At 41.2% G+C, this 22,655-nt stretch overlaps 4 non-coding genes across 4 annotated transcripts; all 4 read right to left on the bottom strand.

The window, feature by feature from the left end:
• Positions 1-1,903: 1,903 nt before the first annotated feature.
• On the bottom strand, positions 1,904-1,976 carry trnaa-ugc (transfer RNA alanine (anticodon UGC)). The gene has a single exon. It is a non-coding gene; the product is annotated as a tRNA-Ala (tRNA).
• A 3,450-nt stretch (positions 1,977-5,426) lies between these two features.
• Positions 5,427-5,508, bottom strand: trnal-uag (transfer RNA leucine (anticodon UAG)). Its single transcript has one exon. It is a non-coding gene; the product is annotated as a tRNA-Leu (tRNA).
• A 3,474-nt stretch (positions 5,509-8,982) lies between these two features.
• On the bottom strand, positions 8,983-9,070 carry trnay-gua (transfer RNA tyrosine (anticodon GUA)). Its single transcript is given in 2 exon segments — positions 8,983-9,018; positions 9,034-9,070. It is a non-coding gene; the product is annotated as a tRNA-Tyr (tRNA).
• A 4,910-nt stretch (positions 9,071-13,980) lies between these two features.
• trnar-ucu (transfer RNA arginine (anticodon UCU)) lies at positions 13,981-14,073 on the bottom strand. The gene is made up of 2 exons: positions 14,037-14,073; positions 13,981-14,016 (listed from the first exon to the last, which is right to left on the bottom strand). It is a non-coding gene; the product is annotated as a tRNA-Arg (tRNA).
• Positions 14,074-22,655: the final 8,582 nt, after the last annotated feature.

Below are 22,655 nucleotides of genomic sequence, written 5' to 3'. Positions count from 1 at the left end.
GAGTGGGGAGGAGAGCAGAGTAATGAAGCCAATTCATAAATGGGGGTTATTAGGAGGCCATGATTGGTAAGGGTCAATGGGAAATTTGGCCAGGACACTGGGGTAAAACCCCTACTCTTTTCGAGAAACACCCCGGGATTTTTAATGACCACAGAGAGTCAGGACCTCGGTTTTACGTCTCATCTGAAGGACGGCACCTGTTTACAGTTTTTCCAGTGTCCCCGTCACTATACTGGGGCATTAGGACCCACATGGGCCACAGGGTGAGAGTTCCCCCTGCTGGCCCCACTAACACCTCTTCCAGCAGCAACCTTAGTTATTATTGTGAAGAATGAAAGAATATTAGGAACATGAAAAGGTTGAATGTTTTAAATGCGTTTTTTTACTGAAACATCCGCTACAGAGATGCGCACACACGTCATTACAAACGCACACCTGCACAGAGACGTCCTCAAGCGCCTTGTTCACAATTATGGGCTCCAATAGGAACAAAAAACGCCAGCCTGACAACTCGAGCATTCAAACCAAGAACCCAACACGTACTTATGTTGGCAGCCTGTGCAGAAAAGCAGAAAGAACCACAAGCCTTCTCTATTGGGAGGAAAAACACACACTCCCTCTCTCACACTCCTGATTTCCTTAAATAGCTCATTCTTCATCTCTGGCTCCTACATACAGTATAGCAGCGCTCAGTCTGCTTTGAATAAGCCATAAATCTAAGATTTGTTTTATCTGTTCCTCTTGTCTAGGCCTAGAGCTGCTTTTCATAAAAGAGCTGTTTGCATAAATAGCTAGGGTTACAGCTGAAGACACCAGCTTCATCCCCCAGTGTGTTATACGTTGGGAGCAAGAGAAGAGGGCCAGGCCGTGCCTTTTCATAGATTTTTCTTCTGAAAAGTCAGTTTCTCAGAGGCAGATTTAGCCCCTCATGCATTGTAGAGAGATAGACACGCCCGCGCGCGAACAGTTAGAGCTGCACCCTCACACAGAGTCAGACCCGCACAGACACGTCCTCTTGTTTAAACAAATACACAAACCTGACGGCGCTCACAATGATCCAGACACACACACACACACACACACACACACACACACACGACATCAGTAGTCACTCTTGCACACTGGACCCCAGCTCAGTCCTCACCTCCAGCTCCTGCAAACCGCTTCGAACAAACTGCATTAAGAAAATTAGGTTGCGTTCCGGTAGCAGGCCATCCTGGGCACCAGTGTGAGTTACACACTCATTTGTAAAAGCCCTTCCGCATCGTCGGGCATGCTTCACAGTGCTGGACCTGGGGTGTGGGTGCTGTCTGTGTGGAGTTTGCATGTTCTCTCCCTGGTCTGTGGGGGTTTCCTCCAGGTGCTCCAGTTTCCCACAGTCCAGGGACAGGCTGCCACTTTCACTGGGCAGTGCACCGTCACCGTGGCAGCATGGTGGGTCGGATCTGATTTCAGTCTTTATTTCCTTTTTTAGAGATCCTGTAACCAGGACCTGTTCACTGCCAGGACGGACACAAGGAACAATAAAGCCGAAGTCTTGTTTCCCACAAGAAACAACAAAACCGAAGTATTGTTCGATGTGCCGGTACAAACTTTTAGGTTATATAGTCCTTCCTTGCTGCTTCAGACGTCATTCGGTGTTATGGTAAGGGGGGGGTCGTGGTATTTGGCCAGTTAAGAGACCCTGGCCAAATGGTCAGTTTAAGATTATGCCCCCTCGCATCTGGAATCCTTATCAGTTAACCCCCTTTCCTGCCATAAACCCCTGTTGCTTAGAAGTCTAATTTTCAGGCAGAACTGACTTAAGTTAACCCTATTTACATCTTGTTTCTTACTTCAGCCCTCTTCCATTTGCTAGTTAAAAGTTGTACCACCCATTTGTATGCGACAAAAGAAGCCAGTATGTTTCCGCCCGGTTTCGAACCAAGGGCCTTTCGCATGCAAGGCGAACATGATAACCACTACACTACGGAAACAGTGGTAAGATGTGCCCAGCGGCCCAGTGCTGAGCTTCGCCAATGCGTTTCAGCTGCTTCCAGTGCCTTTATTGGGGTGCGCTGATGGACCGTGCTCTCTCTCCAGAGACCAGCACGCCTGTCATGGACGGAGCAGGAAAGGCGGTGCCACATTCTACAGCCTTCTCCACGCAATCGGGCTACTGAAGTGGAGAAAATCGCCTCTCCAGAAAGTGCAAATATCATAGAGGTAGAGGTAGGGAGAGAGGAGGAGTACAAATTCAAGCAGAGGCCTGAGTGGAGCACTGTCGTATGGCCCTGACATCAATCCCTCAACTCTCTGCATAAAGCAGTGTCTTATGGCCATAACATCCCACCCCCACCACTCTCAATGGAAAGCACTGTCGTATAACCATGACATCCCACCCCCACCACTCTCTGCATAAAGAAGTGTCGTATGGCCCTGACGCCCACCCCTCCACTCTCTGCGTTAAGCTGTGTTGTCAGGCCCTGACATCCCACCTCCGCCACTCTCTGCGTAAAGCAGTATCTTCAGGCCCTGACATCCCACCCCCGCCACTCTCTGTATAAAGCAGTGTCATATGGCCCTGACATCCCACCCCCACCACTCTCTGTGTAAAGAAGTGTCGTCTGGCCCTGACACCACCCCTCCACTCTCTGCGTTAAGCTGTGTTTTCAGGCCCTGACATCCCACCTCCTCCATTCTCTGTGTAAAGCAGTGTCATATGGCCCTGACATCCCACCCCCACCACTCTCTGCAGAAAGCACTGTCATATAGCCCTGACACCCACCCCTCCACTCTTTGAATAAAGCAGTGTCGTCAAGCCCTGACATCCCACCCCCGCCATTCTCTACGTAAAGAAGTGTCATATGGCCCTGACACCCACCCATCCACTCTCTGCGTTAAGCTGTGTTGTCAGGCCCTGACATCCCACCTCCGCCACTCTCTGTGTAAAGCACTGTCGTATGGCCCTGACATCACACCCCCACCACTCTCTGCGTGAAGCACAGTCATATAGCCCTGACGACCACCCCTCCATTCTTTGCATAAAGCAGTGACGTCAAGCCCTGACATCCCACCTCCGCCACTCTCTACGTTAACCCCTGTTAACTCGCTTGCTGAATGATCTCTCAAGAAATCCCTGGTGAGATTCAACAGGTGTTTTCTTCAACAGCCACTAAAAGTCTGATGACCTTCTCTGGATTTCCTGAATATGATGTAAAATTAGTTCAAATCATTTGGTAGTTAACAGAACAAAATGCTTTGGAGGTACATTTAAAACAGCAGAGCAACACTGTAGCACTTCGTGTGTGACTGAGTTTAATTGTGTAAACCTGTCTCTCTATGAACACGAGCAAAGAGTTCTCACTCAACAGAAGATTGCGATGTGAGCACAATAATGTAAGACATCTGGTGATGCCAGGGATTGAACTCGGAACTTCATACATGAAAACCATTGAACTACATCCCCTATGGCACAGATGGTGGAACTGACTTAAAGATGTGCATATGTTCACTGACCACAATCCACCCTTCATGAATAATTGAAATGAATAATTTATTTTTATATCCAGTCACATGGGCGACGGTGGTTGATTCTTCAATGGGGGAGAGCGTTTTTCTACCTCCTTACTCGACTGTCTTTCAATTATGTTTTCCTTGAAATCTTTTTGCATCTTTTAAGTGCTTGCGATTAAATTACGCATAGAAAAACAGCAGTACAGTTGATGTTCATGGACCGATGCACACAACTCCAGTGATAAAGCCCTGTCTGTAAATATTGTAGAAGAACGTTAAAGGGCGAAACAACGCTCCAACCACGGGAATGGTAACAAGAAGGATCGTGTTCTTATTTAATATGTGCTTTTGAATTGCCTTGTCAATACACACAGGCTTTAGAGATGGACAAATAATTTACAGTGGTGTTTGTAAACAAAGATGGAACATGTTTTTTTCTATACCAGGAAGAAAGGAGCAGACTCTTAAACTTTAAGAGACAGAAACAATACCTCATCACAGCTAACACTAATTAAAACAACATCACAACAGAAGAGTGAAGCCTTGGGTGAATCAAATTAGTTTTCATTGGTCGTCTGTGTCTTCATAACTTTGTAGGTGAGAGAGAGGATTGCGAAAATGTGCGGGTGCTTCTTAGAAGTGTGTTGGTAGTACAGGTGACTTCCAAATAATTGAGCCGGGTTTTAATCCCGGCCAGTGCATCCCCAAACCTTTTCAAGATAATCATTTATCCGGTAGCACATCTCCTGAAACTAACATTCGAGGTAGGAAGCGTGCTCTTAAACACCAAAACACTCAAAAAGGAAGAAGCAGATCTCTGTACACAAGACAGTAGTGCGATATTAGAATTTCTGAGTTCTTGATGGATTCAGGCTCCTTCTCAGAGGTCCTTGCTCGCCAAATAACTTTACATCTGAGGAAGAGCACCACGGAAAAAAAAACCAACTCAACAAGCGAGCGTGTTGGTTGCTCTTGCTCTTAATGCAAGGAGCTGTTTTTTTTCCTTGCAATAATCATTATTAACCAAAAACAGCAGCACAGGTAAGTCGCATTTGTGATTATGTCACTTCTCTGCTTCAGCAAGGTCAATAAAAGACTCTGAAAGTAGTAAAGCAAAACTGAACTCAAAATCATATTAGGAATTCTGAGCGATATCTCCATACAGGTAATCCAATAAGAACGTTTAAATATTTGAATATAATCTCTCTATATATTTCGCTGCTTTTTACCCGGAGTAAAACTATTGGATTGAAGGAATGCTAACCGCTGGGTTAAAATGTATAGTTGTTATTTGGAGAAATCTGTAAACTCGTGATCTTATATGTTTTAAAAGACAGCACAGGGAAAAACGACAGTGCTGATTATTTTCCAGAGACAGAGCACTGATGACCTCTCCGAGCTGATTGATAAAGCCCACCCAGTGGATACTCTAGCAGAACGTCAAAGAACATTCACCTTTGTATCCAAAGAAACGACAGGAACAACATCAGGAAGCACAATCAATTCCCCTTTTAAATCTTTCCTGTAAGGTATGCTATGTGAATCCATGAAGTTAATCCTCTGATCTCTTTTGATCATGAACAAAGTATTTCTGATGGAGTGCTATGTTCAAAGATTTAATAAGCTTTACCCCTGCCAACGATTCGGCGTGAAGAATTAAAAGTTTCACAGACAAAAGCAGCTCACCACCACAGCCAATATTAAATGTACTTGCCGGTACACTATCATGTGCACTGCCTCAAAAGTGATCTCGGCAGACGTTGTTCCCTACATAAAGCTGAACGTGCCAAAGAGAATTTCTATTGAGAAAAAATATTTTTTCTGCCTTGATGTTAAGCCTGTCTTTTAGAAAGTCTATCTCTAAACACCTCCCGCAGCCTAACAAAAAGCGCTTTTACTGATTGTATTGCAGGTCTTAAAACATTAATATTTGGCAGCAGTGGGATTCAAACCCACACCCCCAGAGAGACTGGAGCCTAAATCCAGTACCTTAGACCACTCAGCCATGCTACCTTCCTCCATACCCATCTTCACATTGCTGACTTGGACTAGGGGGGGCTTCAGCTCTTGTCGTCAGATCTAATGATATCATGACATGTGGAAGTGACTGCACCTTCATCTTCCGAGATGCTTTCAATAACACAAACGCTACTTTCACTGGCACAAACACAGCAATAATGAAGGTGGTGGGATTCATCCTTTGTGCTGTTTGTAGGGGTGTAACTCTACGGTGATCTGCTGACTTGAAGAGCAAAAATCAAAATCCTCTGCTATTACTGTTGCTTTTTTCATAGTTTCTTCAAATCCTTCATTTGAACGTAGATTTTGAAGGATATTGATGATAATACCACATAAATTGTGGTTTTCTTGTGATCGCCAATTTTATTCAAATAACAGCCTTTTTTACAGTTCCTTGCGTGTTTCACAAGGTATAATAGCCCCCTTCGCATCCTCAGCTAACATATTTTAAAATTACAATAGCTTATACAGCATGCATGTTTACATTTATATTAAAATTAAAGTAAATATACAAGAATACATACAGTGCTAACCCAATAATTCTTGTCAGGTTCTGCAACAAATCTGCGTTGTTATTTTAACATGTTTCAGCTGAGGGTGCAACAGGAGTATAAATGAATTTTCCCGCCAGCCATTCAAAGACCAAATTCCATGAGTGAACATTATTTTCTCAGATGTTGCCGGCGGTATTGAATTATGTCCACAACTGTTGTAGTAGTTCCTTCTTGAAATTCGACACGTGCAAAGCACTCGTAATATCATAGGTGTTAAAGTTCGCTGAGTCTATTCGAGTCATGGTGTGTATCCCTGCCTATCATTGGGAGACGGGTAACTTTTTTACACTCAGATTCCAATCTTCAATGCTTTGTGTGAGAGCTTACATAACTTTCATTTTCTCACAATTTCTGACGATTGTTCCAAAGGGGCACCCTGTCAATTCCGAATACTTTTCAAAAATCTGCCTGCATGTTTGATTATTGTCATTTCACTTAGAAAAAGTTCAATATTGATCATAACTAAAGAAAATAATGATCACGAACAAAAAAGGGATAAAGATGCAAGTCGATCTTGAATCAGAGCTGGGTGAAATGGGCTTCTGTTCTGATATGGTTGTATGAGAAACAGGAGGAATCGCCAATCTCCTATAGAACATGAGTTGAATCAGGAGTGAGACATTTCGTATACTCGTGCATATGTCAACGCCTGACCTACATCGTAAAACTAACATTAAGTTGTCAGAGACATTCATTTATATACAAACAAGAGACAGACGAAGTAATAATTCTACATTAGTTCAGGTGGGTAAACCTGAACTAACTAACTAATAAACCTTTTAATAATTCTACATTAACGTGTCCTACATTGATCAGACTAATTGACATGGTCTGATTCAGAGCCTGTGCAGTTCGTGCTAATTACAACAAGGACAGTTCTGATCCCTCATCACCGAACTGAACACAAGTTCAGCTGTTCTCCAGTTTTGTTACGCATGGTTTTTCATTGCAATTGAGTTCAGAGCTGGAGCTGATCTCCAGACAGTACAGTGTTTTGGGTAAGTTGTCGAAATTCGCATGAGGCTGCAGACAACTTACCCAAAGTGTTTTCTATAGCTTTCAGGTGGAGTTCATTTATATAAAACAACGTAAGTGGTATAAACGCAACAAGCCAGACGGCAGTCCAACTTATAATTTTCTGACGCGAGGCCTGACGCGTTATTCATTATGCCACTGACCCTGCTATTGTAGTGCTAAAAAACACGTTTTCTACATTTATGTCTGTTCACTCTAAAAACTCTAAAAAGGACAAAGGGTTTGTGTGTCCCGCTAAAATTCCGCTTCATTTCGAATGGAAATAAAAACCGTTTTGTTCCAAGAAATCATAGATTTGTCACATCCTTCATACTATACTTCTCTCTTGTATTAGTAAAGCATTTTGATTTAAACTGAACAATATATGAAAGGTTTCATCTATACACTTACACATAATAAGTATACGAATAAATACTCGGAAGAAGCCGCAGCTCAGGTATTAGAGAGATTTAAAATCGGATCGGAGGATTTAGAGTCCAGACTGCAAACCAACAGCTTACACAGGTCTTTTATAGAACCCTTTTGATTTCCTCTACTTTGTCCCTGTGATGTCATTGTCCTGCTCGCAGCCGAGCCCGACACACGTCTGGTTTCTGTCGCTTGACGCACACCCTGCGGTCCATGCGGGTCCTAATACCCCAGTACAATGAAGGGGACACTAAACTGTAAACAGGTGCCGTCCTTCGGCTGAGACGTAAAACCGAGGTCCTGACTCTCTGTGATCATTCAGGAGAATGGTGGTGGTGGAGGGGAGTCCCCATTACCTGTAAAGCGCATTGAGTGGAGTATCCAGAACAGCGCTATATAAGTGTGCGTAATAATAATAATAATTATTATTATTATAATTGTAATGTAAAATGCAATAAAAAAAATATCAAACTTTGATTCAAAATAGATTAATGTAAAAACTGATAAAGCTAATGCTTTTTTCAGGGCTATAGCTGTAGCTGCGAGAAGGTTAAAAGCGCACAAGTGATCTGTCTTTCGTCAAAGTAATTGCCGGAGCAGTAAGACGCAGAGCACCATCCAGCAGCTGTAGACGATGTTCGGGGAAGAGCTAATTCTGTTTTTAGCACAGGGAGTGAGAATGAGCTCAGTCCGGCTCCGAGCAGAATCCATCCTGGTTTGGTTACAGTGCGCCTGAGGATCTTTGGATCGCAACGTAAAAAAAACAATTGCTCACATCGTGTGACTTCCACGACAGGAAGGAAAGATATCACTTAAAAAAATCAGAACTGAAGATTTGGATCCTGGGCCTCAATTTGATCAAATTATTAAAATAATAATTATTAAAATATCAAATTGTGTTTCTGCAACATTTCGTGCACAGTACGCCATTTTTATCTAAAAATAAAACAACAGTCACAACGAGAGCTTATACGCAGTCTGGGGTATATTCCCCTTTTATATTTTTGCCACTTTATATCGAACCTGTTATACTCCCAGAAGTGCACAGTAGCTTGTACAAATGTACAATTCACCACTGGTATAAACAGATGTGTGCCCTGTTTGCCTTTGTAAGCATTTGTTTAAAAAATAAGTTCACAATACGATAAAAACACAGAAAGCACAAACTTCATAATACAACGATACAAAATCAATACCAAATCATTATGCCAATTAAGTACCTATCCTTTGAAAACAGAGAACACCTTTATATCTACAAAAAACTTGACATTTGTATGTATTTTTGAATTACAAAGCAGACAGAGTAGTCCCTTAATTCAAAGATCGGATCTTGGCCAAAACAAGACAATCAGACGTGGGCTGAATTCGGAACAGGAACCTCTACTTCGTCGTTTATTGAACTTTTGATAAATGTCTGAATGAAACAGATTCGCTTTTTTAACTCTTTGATTAAAGTACACAAAAAGCACCTTCCTTCGAGCCGGAATCGAACCAGCGGCCTTAGGATTCCCTAATGACTCCACTACAGTCCTCCGCTCTACCAACTGAGCTATCGAAGGTATGTCAAGCAATGCTCCCTAGCACATACTGCCCAATGTAGTGAAATGTTCCGGGTGATTTAAATCCCACTTCGACATCAAGTTTCCAACTCGTTTCCTTAGTCTTGTTTACCTTGAACTTAAGCCACGAACCAGGATTCTACTGTATAAACTTCCAGGGATATTACAAAATGTTTGATGGGGCATCAATCATTCCAGGCGGAAATTGACTCCTTTTTTTTCTCGAGGGATCATATTAAACATGTCATTAGTATCGAGAGGAGGATCACCATGAGACACAAAACAAATAGTTTCTTTCTGTCTTTATTAGAAAGTAGCGTTTGTGCTACATTAATAATATTTTCGTGGAAATAAAGAAGTTTCGAAATGTGGTTTTGAGTTAAATATTAGCGTGTTCATGTAATTAGTTTGTGTTTGTCATTACTATATATATATATTGCCATGTTACTAGAATTTGTAACTGAAGTTTACTAGTTGTGTTTTTTATGATGGTTAGACATTTGTTGATTACAATATTGTATATAATGTATAATTTGAACTACATATTTTTCAGGTGTGAATAGTTGTATATTTTAAGAATAAATTTCTAAAATAAATCATTGGCTTTATTTACTAGTTTCTACACCTATAAAAATCTTTCTTTGATGTATAATAGACCTTTAACTATATATGTATAGTAGTCTTCTAAATTTATCCGTATAATAGAACTACAACCATTTATGTATAATAAACATATAATCAATTTCATTCTAGACCAGTTACGGAGCACAGTTACACGTCTGGTATGCTTTCAATAGTCAATATTTCAATAGTATATTCTACATCTTTTGCCCACTGGGATGTGCCGATTTTAACTTGGCAAACCAAGATACACATTTTCTAATGAAACCTTAATTAAAAGACAGTTTGTTTCTCGAAAGCGTGTTATGTAAAAAAAGAGAAAAACGAAAATATATGGATGGTAATCTTTCAAAGCTGAAGATTTTACTTTTGAAAAATTGACATTTTATGTACTGTATGCAGATGCATTCGCTGGTTTTAGAACTTTGCTGTACTTCCTGAATCATTTTCAGTATTATAAAGTGGGTGTAGATTTTTCTTTCAGGTTAGGACGCGAGTGTGTACATGTGTTTGATTTTCGTTTCACTGATTCTCATTGAAGATTTGGGAATTAACGACGAAAGAATCAGTTGCCTCGGAAAGCAGAAGGTTTTTTGGACATTGACTTAGGTACTTATTTGTTTACTTGTTGTAGTTGCACACGAGTAAAACACAAAGATTTCCTGCCACATTCAAGAGGGTTTGCGAAGAAATCCCTTCAATTTTTAGCGGAGATTTTGTTTACATCATCACAATCTGAAGCACGTCCCTGAGTACGTTTGACCCACCAGCCCTTTGTTTAACAGCTGCACAGGGACACATTCCCGTTGCTTTTCACAACTCACATGTTTGTAGTTAAAGAAAATAAAATACTGTCATTTTCCTGCCAGCTGGCAGTATTTCTTCTGCACTGACTAAGAGTAACCAAGAAGTTCATTTCATCTTTCGCAGGCTGTAATCTACAGAAAAGGAAGTGAATACTTGTATTAAGCTAAATCAAGCCGACGGAGTTGCACTGCTGTTGTTTTTCTCCACTTTTCGTTAAAAGGAGAAAAAATCACTGGCATTTTTTGGAAGCATTTCTTCTGTCCTGAGAAGCAAGATTTGTATTTTATCTTTCAGAAGTTGTATGAATTTCTTGAAGTTCAGAAACAACTTGTTCCAGAAAAGAAATTAACACTTGCTTCAAAGTAAATCAAGACGTCAGTGTCTCTTGCTGTGTGTTCTCTTATCTGTCCATCTCTCTATCCTCTTCTCTCTGGCAGTCTGTGTAGAGTATCTGAAGGGGATGTAACACCACTTGGAAAAGAAAAAAATTCTCAGGAAAATTCTCAGGCAGAATAAAAAATCATTATTCTCTTCTCAGTGAGATTCACAGCTCAGACTCACACTCAGACAGGATCTCAACTCCGTACTGCTCTCTATCCTCACAATCCAGAACCAGAAGATATTCAGACAATCAGTGCTGCTACATGAACAATATCAGACAGAACAGCCTGGACTCATGTCACATTTCCCCCTTTTATCTTTCCTCCCAGCCCTCTTAGAGACATAGAAGAGCTCCTGGTTCTCCTCTCTGTGAACTGGGCTCAGGGGTCACTGATCTGGCAGTTGTGGGCTCTGTTCCAGGTCGAAAGCAAGAAGGATCTATTAACGCTTTCCAGGACTTCCAAACTCTTCAGTATTACTTTCTTTACTGTATGTCAGCCTCCCAAAATGTTTATAAATGTTTTATGAGTGTGGAATTATCTTATTATTTATATACAGTATTTATGTAATAAACAACAGTAGTGACACTATGATCGGTATATTGATTATTTGTAGCCTATGGTCCGATGGTCGTGTCTACAATAGTGACCATTTGACCAGTCTGTAGCTCTGAGCAGTGGGACTCAGATCACACAGAAGACCCGCCTGTGTGTGATTCCATACCAGCCCTGGGATTCAGCTACTCTCACAAATGTCTCACAGACCGTCTTATAAATTTACAATTAGATGAAGTCATGTAACAGTTTTACAGATAATTTAAATAATCAGACAGCAGTTTTGGCAGTGGATACATCTCCACATGGGAGAAAGGAACTGAAATATATGTGCTCACTGTAAAGTAGGAAGAGGTGGTCAGACAAGCAAAACAACTTTGCAGATAATGTGAAGTGACATTGTTTTGTGTCAATCAGCTCACAGATTTCGCTTCATGTGCCTTAAGCTGTGCAATTTGTATGGTTGTTGAATGAGATTGATTTCTTCACAAGCCCAGTCAATTGACAGTGGAGAGCTTGCCGACACACACCTTCATGAAGACTCTCTTCATTGTCAAGTCACCTCCTTTGCATACAATAGTAGCACCGACACTAAGAGAAAGGATGAGAAATAGCGTTTATCAAGCGATTGCAGTGTTTGTTTGACTGAGGATCCTTGTGTGCTGAACTGGCCTCTGGAGAAGTGTAGTGCAGTAAAACAGAAGGTTTGTGTCACTCAAGATTGTTACAGAACAGAACAATACAATTACAATACTTTTATGAGAGTAAATATTACTGGTGCATCACAGTTCTTATAATGGTGAAAACAGGAGCACCTTCTCTACATTTTTGACTGAAGTATTTAAATGGAAAGAAATACTATCACTATGCAATTCATAAATGCAATTGACCTCCTCTAAATGTTCTAGTTTGATGAAACAATGTATGGAATTAGGTGACAATATCGGAATTCATTCAAATGCTCAGGATTAATTTTCAGCAACAAAAAAAGTGCTCGGAAATATTTTACAAGAATGAAACCTTACATTCACCTAAATAAACATTCACCATCTACATTAGCAGAGAACAGTAGGACAGAAGGTTAGTGTCACTGGACACTGCATCAGAGAGGCCGATCTCTTCTCCCTCATTATGCAGGCTTACCCACTCATGATGAACTGTCCTCCAGCGATACTCAGCTGCCATCATCGACTCAGACATGACGTTCATGTACATATTATACCTTAATATGGCACTGCGTTACAATAATTTGATCAAAACAACTGGTGAAAAAAAAGATAAAGACTTTGTCCAAAAAAGAAGCATTTATACCTTTCCTCTCCTACCAGCCATTACAAGTCACCTAGTTTTTAATTTAGAGCTAGATTAAAGCTCTAGTCTCTTTGGGGGTGTGAGTTGGAATCCCACTGCTGCCAAATAAGAAGCAAAAAACACACATTTGCTGCAGAAGTAACAGGAGAATTTGTGCCATTCAGCCTCATAGCGTGATGTCATTTTCTCAGGCTCATTTTTAGATGCTTGTGATCGAATCTATGATTCTTATGAGTGTGCCCTCCATAAAGGTAGCACAGATATAACGTGCCAAGTTTTCAGAGAATCGCATTAAATACAGGTCAGAAGAAGGCAACAAAGTGTCCGCTAGGCAGTTCAGCTATTTCAACGGTGTTCTCTGTTGTTTAGGTCCAGAATGACACCCGTTACAACCAGGAAACACACAGTGTCAGGCATCAAAAAGACTTCCCAAAACCCTGATCCTCTCCTTGATCCGGTGATGGCATCCAGACATTTCCTGCAACAAAGCCAGGATACGGTCTTCAACAACACGAGTGAAAGGCTAATTCCCAGCTTTTGCAATCCTTTGCAAAGAAGGACCGCATGTGCTCAGTGTTAAATGCACTGTTCATTATTATTATTAATAATAATAATCTATACATTATATAGTGCCTTTAAAGGTGGCTTTTCAAAGTGCTTTACAGAATGAAACCAATAAAGTTAAAAAATACACAAGATAAGCAGGATGAGAATACACAGTTAGAGGAGACAATAGATGGTGGTATTAAATACAGTAGGAACAGAGGGGTAAAGAATAGTTCATTAAAGGCTCTTCTAAAGAAGAGGGTTTTGAGTCTGGATTTGAAGGAGTTTAGAGAAGGTGACTCTCTGATATCCTTGGGAATAAAGATCCAGAGCTTTGGTACAAAACAGGAGAAGGCCCTGTCACCCATAGAGTGTAGATGGACTGGGGGACAGATAGGAGACCAGAATTAGAAGAGCGAAGGTTGTGAGGTGGGGAGTAGGGCGATAACCCAGACAGGTACTGTGGTGTCAAGCCATGGAGAGCCTTATAGGTGAGCATGAGGATTTTGAAGTTGACAGGAAGCCAGTGCAAGGAGTCCAGGACAGGAGTAATGTGATCACAGTCCAGTGCTAATTTCTTTCTTGTGGCTGCTGGTTCATTTTCAACTGTGGACTCTTAAGAAGTCCTTTATTTGACTTGATCAACACTGATCCCTAGAGGATTTTGAAAGGTTGAATCAAAATGATACATGACTCTGGTGGGACTCGAACCCACAACCTTTGAATGACTTCATTCTATCAAAGCCTAGAAGTCCAATGCGCTCTCCATTGCGCCACAGAGCCAACCAATACATCGCTATATAAAACAGCTACAGAAAGCTGTAACTCATGCTTCTCCCGTTGTCTTTAAATTAAGCTCCATAAATATTGACAATGAGTGGCCTGTTGTCTACGAATAGATACCGCTGGGATTCACACCCAGGGTCTCCTGGTTTTTAGTGAGGCGTCTTAACCAGCTAAGCCATGGTGCCAAACCTGCTAAATGTTATCCACAACTTCAACCACCTGTGAGAAACGGGCAACTGCAGTGTTACGCCTGCTGGCTCAACAGATAATCCTTTTCGAAGTTTAAGGAGAGGATTTCTTTGTCAATTCAATTAAACATTTTAGAAATGCTGAACGATTGATGTGTTTCACGCGCAGAAATATTTTATCGTTACGTACTTTTTCTGTGCAGTAAGTTCTCCTTCAACTCCGCCCAACAACAGAGGTCGTTTTTAATACAGGAGTAAAGGCACACTGCACATCAGCAAAACATCCCGTACAGGTTTAGGGAGAGCGACATCAGTGATTGGAAGGTTGGAAGTTTCGGGTCACTTTTTTATTATAGATTCAAGCAGCCCTGAATACCTTTTCAAGAAACATTTCAGAATCCCAGTCACGTCCAGTATGATTGCTACACAGGTCTACAGTATACAATCAGAATACTGTTTGTGCATTATATAAAACACACCGCCCAAAGCATTTCTAAAACAGGAATTACATGTTTCTGAATGGCCCTCCTTTATAAATAAAATAAAAGGTCTGAAGCCTGCTCCAAAGAAGCACTTTATTCAGAGCTGACAAAGATGTGATAGGAAACATCTCGGAAAATGAAGATGCAGTCATTTCCACGCGTCGCACAACAAGAGCTGAACCCACCCGACGTTCTCAAGAGAGTAAGGTGTAAGGAGTGTGGCTGGGTGGTCTAAGTGCTGGGTTTGTGCTCCATTTTCTTCGCTGGGTTAGGTTTGAATCTTGCCACTGCTAAGTGTTGGTGGGTTAAGACCTTCCTTCTATTGCGACGTCAATGGGTAAAAGCTTTGCTTGGCAGTCTGTCGAGAGACTGAACTAGGTGTTTCAAGATAGTCTTTGTCAGCTTAACATCAAGGCATAAAAAAACCTCATTTTGTGTTCCCAACAGCAATGCTCTTTGGTCCCTTCAGCATTATGCAGGGAACAACATCTGCCGTGATCACTTTTGAGTCAGTGTGAATCGTAGTGTGCCGCAATTGTTTTTAAAATTGGTTCTGTAGTGTAAGAAAAACTGGCCGTTCAGGGACGCCAAATATGTAACTGTAGTGGCTCTCTGAAGGCACCAGTTCTGTAGGGTTTGGGCATTTACTGAGACAATTATTTATTGTAGCAGTAAATCACAAAGTTGATTCTTTTGATGGCTTTAGAGTCCAACCATGCGACATAACTCAAACAACGCACACACACAGGTGCTAATACACGAGGATACATTTATTAATACATAGAATATGCATGTAAACCTAACAGATCTTATCGAGAGGGTTATCAGAATACAAAAGATATATATTCAATCAGTTACAAAGTGTTACACATATCAAGAGGACATACGTTCAGTATATCATTCATTAAGACCGTTTCGTAAAGTGAACTTGGTTACAACTTCTACATTAGATACTCAAAACAAGTACATAACTCTTAGGAATTAAATTGATATCAACTGGTTTGGATAACAATGGAATTCTCGAGCTGTAATGCAGTGAAGTTGAATACTCATCCAATTTCTGGGGATTCAGATCTCCTGCGGGCACAAACAAACAGTTGCAGGCTGTTGCTGTCCAATCCGCGCTCTCTGGCTCGGTGCCAGGCTGTGCTGTGCGGCTTGTGACGGTGCACTGCTGATGCTCACTGTTGGCTTTAACTAGCAAAGTTTGTGCACAGGAGAAAAGATGACTGTGGGTCCCAGAAAGTCAGGAAGAGGACCGGTTCGTTCCTGATGAAGAGCTAGTTCTGAATAGTGATTCAGCTGTCCACAGTTCCGACCTGTTCACGAGGCCTGCTGCTGGTTACTCTCTGGCAACCTCCACTCTAGACTCTTAGAACAAAGGAAAGTTCTGGCACTCGGACACACTGGCCGTTCCGTGGTTGTCCAAGCTGAGTCTCAGGATGGTCAGGAGGCACGCTGCGAGAATGTCCTGCCCTTGGGAGCCTTCTGCTCCTGGGCCGTCCTGCCCTGGAATTCTCCTTTGAATTCCCTTTAGAACAGTCCACAGAATCCTCTCCAGAATCTTACTGAATCTCCCTGAATCTTACTGAATCTCTCAGGCTCTCTGTGTTGCCTGTTTTTACCTGGAGGAACTTCAGCTCGTTGATTGGCTGAAAGTTCCATGGGCATCAGAGTCCCACGTGGGTTACTCGGCCCTACCAGCCCCTGATTGGTTGATCAAGGTGAAATATGAGTCACTTACTCCTGACACTTAGGAATGCAGTCCAGATGTCCAACTGGCACTCCCTAGACAGATAGGCACCAATGGATGACCATTGATCATGATAGCCAGGCTTAGCTAAGTGCATCCCCTTTGGGAGCTGTCCTTATCAGGAACCTTAAATCAGCCTGCATGAATAGTTTCTCTGTGGCTGCACCACAGAGATGAACACAGAAATGGGGCCTCATTTGGGAAGGCTCAGAACACTTAATTCTTTCTTATTAATAAGCCTCGCCACTACAGTAGGCATGGTGCATTTGTCTGTGAAACTTGAATGCTGTGCTTTTTCACGCAGAATCATCGGCAGGAGCAAAGCTTATTCAATCTTTGCGCACAGCGCTCCATCAGAAATACTTTGTCCAAGTTTTGAAGAGATTGTGGGATTCTCTGCACACGCTCACATCGCGTACCTCAGACAACACCACCATTCGATGGGAAATTGATTCTACTTCTTGCAGTTGTTCCTGTGGTTGTGATAGTTACAAAGTTGCACTTTCCTCCACCTTCTGCTATAGTATTCATTGGGTGAGCTTCATCAATTGGCTCAGAAAGGTCAACTGTGCTTCGGAAAAAATCAGCAGCAGTGTCTTTATTTTGTCGGTGAGTATGGCTGTCTTTTAAAGCACATGAAAAACACGAGTTTGTGGATTTCTCCAAATAGCAACGAATTCAGCTGTGCAGAGCCTTACTGCTTTCAGAGGGTCTTTTACCGACGCTGCTGTAGTAGAGAAGTGACATAATCACAAACGCAACCATTTGTGCTGGCTGTTTAACTAAGTATTAAGCTTTTTTAACTATCACATGATTTTAACTAATTTAACATCATCTCCAGAAGAGCACCTCGCACTGCTCACTGAGCTGATGTATGTGCCCATTTCTCAAAAAATTAAATATCATCTGAACTGATTTTTTTCTACTTTAAATGCTTTCCTACTCTTTTAATATTTCAGTTAAATCTTTTATTTTGAAGTACTTTCCATTGATATTAATCCTAGTCCCGATGAATGATTCTGGGACATGGTGCGTCTTGAATAATGTTCTTATAGGTTTCAGTTTGGAAAAGTGCGCTCTCCAGAAGCTACCGAAACCTCTAATGGTCACACAAAGCTTAATGCAATAGCAACGTTTGGGGTTGAAAAAGAATATAACTTGCTATGAATATGAACACTGTTCCAGGAGGCGTGTAAGGACTATTTTGGCTCAGATCACCAATTTACCTTACATTTCTGATCCATTAATATCGCTATTGAATGCTAAAGGTAGGTCCTGGCAATACTTCTTGAGATCTTCTTTAGAAAAATTAAAAAAATATATATTTCCAGTACTAAACAAAAAGTAAAAAATACTGATTACGTGCAACTGATAAAATCTCTCTTCCAGGGACGTTGTAGCTACATGCAAATTACAATGGAAAACTTTATCAGCTTTAAAAGTTTCTTTTGCATTTATAAGACGATCAGCATGACACTCAAAACATACCTGTATTCAGTAAGCGGTGAGTCTGCTGGCTGAGCAAGTTGCCTCCTCTACACACAATAGCAGCCCTGACGCTAAGATAAATGAAAAGAAATTGCTTTTATTGGGCACTTTTCATATCCGATGAGCTTGACATCTCCCAAGGGCGATGGAGTTTTTTTGCGACACTGCTTTTCCCTTTTTTCTTCTTTCTGTACTCTGATGGAAAAAAAAAGAGAAATCATGTAAGGGAAAAATGTATTTTTTTCATGGAGAAAACGTGCACCAGGAATGTTTTGTTTTGAAGAAGTGATTTAACATGATACATGACCTAATTTACTAGAGTAAATGCTCACACTGCAAGGTCTGCTTTACTACAAGAGAGAAGTAGAGTGAAAGATGTCATAATTGCACTGCGTTGTTGAAGAAAGCATCTTTTTCTTTGAATTCTAAATCAATCAGAATTTCAAAGTGAAACACAAACCCTTTGTCTGTATTAAAGAGATGATATTTTAAAACTGATAAAAATGTAGAAAACACGTTTCTCACTTAGAAATTTAGGATGGGATTATTACTATTACTAGTAATTACTAGTTGCAGTGCTGAACTCACCATGGTGCAATTCAGTTACATGATTGGCCAGTGGTTTCATGGATAACGCGTCTGATTTTGCATCATGAGATTGGAGGTTCGACTTCTACCGGGTTCGTGTGTTTTTAAATCAGGCTACTCAGAAATAGAAGTCCATTATGTGAATGAACCGCACCTGAAAGCAAACGTTGGTCAGGTTTCCTTCTTTCCAGCATGAAATAGCAAATCGTTACAAAAAGCACCAGCTAATGTCCAATAGCATTAGTCATTTTAATTAACATGAATATACTGTAAGGTCTTGGTACATGGGATTGGATTTCATCCACAATTTAAAAAAGGGCAAATTATATTTATAGGCTTCAGACACATTTTAATACAAAAGTGACCTAAAACTCTGTAACTTTCAGGTTAGTTTGAACCTGTAATGAAAAAGGGGCCTGAAACTTCCATTCTGTGATGTAACTGTCTCTAAAGTCGGACGTGATGTTTCACGGATGTGCAGTGTGCCTTTTCTCTTGTCATGTTCAAAATGACTTGCTATGTAATTTCCTGAATGCGTGTCCTGTACTGCTCTGTTATGTCATTTAGATTATCTATATGTGGTGTACAGATAAAACCAAACGGCATGGTCTAATTCCTGGGTTCGGCACCAGCTGAACCTGAACATACATCATCCGATCTCAACATGATTTGAACACACAACCTTTTGATGTGGTATCAGATGCACTACCATCACACCACTCCCCATAAGTGCTTTTAATTCCCCCAAGGAGAAAAATATTTTTTTTCATTCTCTCCTGTGAGAAGCACCGCTCTTCCAACGAGGGTCTCTTCTTCCCAGACCACAGATTATTTTTCCTGTCTGGCTCTCACACAGAGGGCAGACACACTGTCTCCACTAATGTGTTTACTACATCTATAGATCTGACCCCCTTACAGCCCTGATATTCCTGGACAGGATCCCATATTGAGCAGTATTTCTCGCGTTCTGAACTTACAGTGTGTACACAATGTACTTTATACACAAAGTAAGTGTTTTCGTAACTCTTGGACGTTTTGTCAAAATGTTACTGGCATGCCAAAATCGCCCCCTCAACTGAACAGTCCCACCCCCCTCAGTTTTGGATAAATTGTCAATGGTCAGATAACTACACTAACCCCGAATTCACAGTTACTACATCAGACTGTTTAATGTGCAGGAGGGCTATCTGTCCAGGAACAGCACGTTACATAGTGTCTATGTTTTGGGGTGTCAACATTATTATGACCTTATTTGCTCAGGTGGACCAATGCCTTGCAGTAGTTTATCCTTATACTTACAATCGTTATATAACCAGGACTGTAGTTATAGAAGTTTCTACTTTCTGTTGGTTTTACAATGATTTCTTAATGATTCAGAACCTCGTTACCGTTGATGTTGTTGCAAAAATGAACACATATGGTTGATGCTCCAGGCAAAAATAATCACGTGAGTTCTGATGAACGTGGAACTGTTCTTCATCACTAAATACCAGATTGCTTGTCGTTATCTTCTAACATGAAATACTAATCAGTGGCATGCTTGCGAGAATTCACTTGGATGGTTGCAATGGCTCCATTTAAACCGAAATATCACTACCCCCCTCAGGATTTCAGACCTCCCCCCCCCCCTACAGATCATTCCCCTGGCGCCAGTCCTGGGTATAATGATGAACATAGCTGCCTTGCAAGCAGTGAATCTGGGTGTGATTCCCACCTGACCCATCAACAAACCTTTTCCAATGAATCTTTGATCAATTTAAAAAAGTCTTGAAGCTGGTAGGCTAGGGAAGAAGCACTGTTTGAGTGCACTGAGGAAAATGTGCTACTGTGCTGTGCTGCTCCAGTAGCGCAATTGGTCAGGTTGTGGTGCTTTTATAGTGGAGTTATACCGAGGTTGTGAGCTCAATCATCACGTGGAGTATGTTCTGTTTTCAGCTGCAGAAACGTGCTGTTGAATTTATGTCGGTTCTTGTGTTACTTTTTCCTCTCGATGGAGCTGTATTAATGCAGGCACACCTGCTTCCATGTCAAGTTATTTTATCGTTGCTTACAAACCAACACACTGCAGACACCTCTGATATTGTCACTGCTTGTGGGCCACGTGTTCCTGCTGTCAGCCTACCATGATCATACACCTATAGAAATATTACTGCTGTAGGACAGGAGCGAAGAAACAAAACGAAAGCACACCAAGTTTAAAAAGGTCAAAATGTGTCAAAGCCCTTCCTCGAGGAGAATGGGGTTCAAACCTACTTGTGCAGAGTATCATGTATTAAGAGGAGATTGCCTTAACCACTAGGCCACCTCCATACACACTTCAGCCCCCTCCGGACATGAGTTGCCTCTTTCCCCATACTCAAGGGTAATTTTCCTCTTCCACCTACAATTTCAACATTTACCTTGTGAGATGTCAAACCACAGAGCCTGTGCTGCGCTTCAGTGTTAGCTGTAGTGGACACCCCATTGAACATAAAAAGCATATTGAACTCCTTGGACATAAGCCATTTCTCGTCACTTTTCTCAGCGAGCAGGCTCAGCGCACACTGAATACAGGTGTCTCAGAGCAATTGAGATGTGTCCAAGTGGCTGTAAAAGGGATATTTGATGCCAGTGCCGTGGCTTAGTTCTCCGACAGCAGGCGTAGCAGCGCGCCGGTTGGAGTATTCTTGGTCGCATTTAATGGGAACGTCATGGCAGCGTCAGCTCAAACCACCAAATGGAGACAGGCGTGCCGACAAGCTGACCCTGCTGATGCGGGATTAACACTAGGATGCGAGAATGCTGTGGCTTAGTTGGTTAAAGTGCCTGCCTAGTAAACAGGAGATCCTGGGGTTGAGTCCCAGTGGTGCCTGTCTTGCCACACAGTTTATCATTATGGACAGCAACATGCTTCTACATTAAATTTAATGGAAGTGTTCATTTAATTTTTGGAGCAACTTGTTTTTAAAAAAATCCATACAAATTGCGAAAGATAAAATACTCATCTGTTTTGTCAGTGCAGAGGAATTACTGCCAGCTGGCAAGGAAACAAAAATGTTTTTTTTGTCTTTAGTCAAAAACCTGTGAATGTAGAAAAAAGGTGATGTGCGTTAGTTTCTATGGCACAGTCAGTCAGCATATCCTTCAGTTAAACATAACGTTGGTAAATCAAAAGTCCCCAGAGACGCATTTCAAATTAATCTGACCTCAACACCATCTCCCCTAAATATGATGGGGTTTCTTTGGATGTCTTTAAGCATCCTGATAGTTGCAGAGATTTCAAACTTTTGGCTAACTACAAGAAGTTAATAGTTGAGTGCCTAAGTCAATATCACCGGGAATGTGACTATGTAAACTTAAATAGTATTCAAAATATTGCAATTTTGTTGTAGTTTAAAAAGATATTTTAGCTGGGGATCCTCAAATGATGAGGGTAGAAAAGAGAACTATTCGACACCATCAGGAGTGCTTAACGTGTGATAAAAGTGTTTTTTAATCACAAAGTGAAAATAGTGAATTTGTCTTTCACTTAGGCGTTCATCAAAAGCTCATTAAACAATGAAAGAGAGGCTCGTGTTCCGAATTCTCTTCTTGTCTCATTGTCTTGCTTTGATTTTTAAAATGTACACTGTTGGCTATTCACTCTTCCTAACACGATTAAAGAGCCGAGTTTAGTTCAGAGGTAAAGCATCTCATGCATCGTATGAAGCTCTGTTTTCTATCACCGGTGTCTGCACTCTGGATTTCTTTTTAAGCGCGATATCTTTTCTGTGATTTCTTTCGTTTGAATTCCCTCATGTGTGAATTTCAGCGCGACACATAAACTCGTTTGTCTGTTTTTAAGAGATGCAATTTTTAAAACAGACAAAATGAAAGACTGTTTAACTAAATACACATAGAAAACATGCACCTTATTGAGAAAATTTGGACTGGGGCGATTTATTATTGTAGTGGTGCAAGCTCACAGTGGTGCACTTGAGGAATGCGGTACAAGGGCCAGTGGTGCACTGGATAACGCATCTGATTATGGATCAGGAGACTGTAGGATCGTAATGCTCTTAAACCCAATACCATAACCGTAGTGTGTTCATTCCGACACAA

This window comes from Lepisosteus platostomus, chromosome 5 (genome assembly GCF_059453375.1).
Source record: "Lepisosteus platostomus isolate fLepPlt1 chromosome 5, fLepPlt1.hap1, whole genome shotgun sequence".
Taxonomy (NCBI): Eukaryota; Metazoa; Chordata; class Actinopteri; order Semionotiformes; family Lepisosteidae; genus Lepisosteus; species Lepisosteus platostomus.
The sequence above is the reverse complement of the archived record's forward strand: the minus strand, read 5'-3'. Positions and strand labels throughout refer to the sequence as shown.